Here is a 394-nt window from a genome sequence, read left to right on the forward strand (position 1 = left end):
CCTGCCAGGCTGACCAGCTCCTCACTGAGCGGGAGGGAGGAGGGCCTGACTGTATGGTCCCAGTGCCCAATGGGATAAGGCCCCTACAAGAGCGTCCTCTGATATGGGAAGGAAGGTAACACAGGCAGACCCCTGAGGCTCCAGGTCTCCCCAGCCGCAGTGAGGGAGGGGAACATCTGGAGGGCCTTTGGGCTGGGGACGCCAAGCACAGGGGCAGGAAAGCCAGGCTGAGAAAGGCAGGCCTTAGACGTCATGAGGGCTTGTGTGTGCATAACACAAGTGTCCTGAGCCACAGCTGACAAAGGCGCCTTGGTGCCATGCAAACCCACTGCCAGGGCCTGGGTGGTGCCTGGAGGAGGGGAACCAGAAAAGGGAGCTCCCTCAGGACCCAGGG

General features: G+C 61.9%; 1 pseudogene; it reads left to right on the top strand.

Annotated features, from left to right (window-relative positions):
• The window catches only part of LOC104999659, a 52288-nt pseudogene that overhangs the window by 51236 nt on the left and 658 nt on the right, over positions 1 to 394 (top strand).

The sequence above is a fragment of the Bison bison genome, unplaced genomic scaffold (assembly GCF_000754665.1).
Source record: "Bison bison bison isolate TAMUID 2011002044 unplaced genomic scaffold, Bison_UMD1.0 scf7180017864360, whole genome shotgun sequence".
NCBI classification, from domain to species: Eukaryota; Metazoa; Chordata; class Mammalia; order Artiodactyla; family Bovidae; genus Bison; species Bison bison.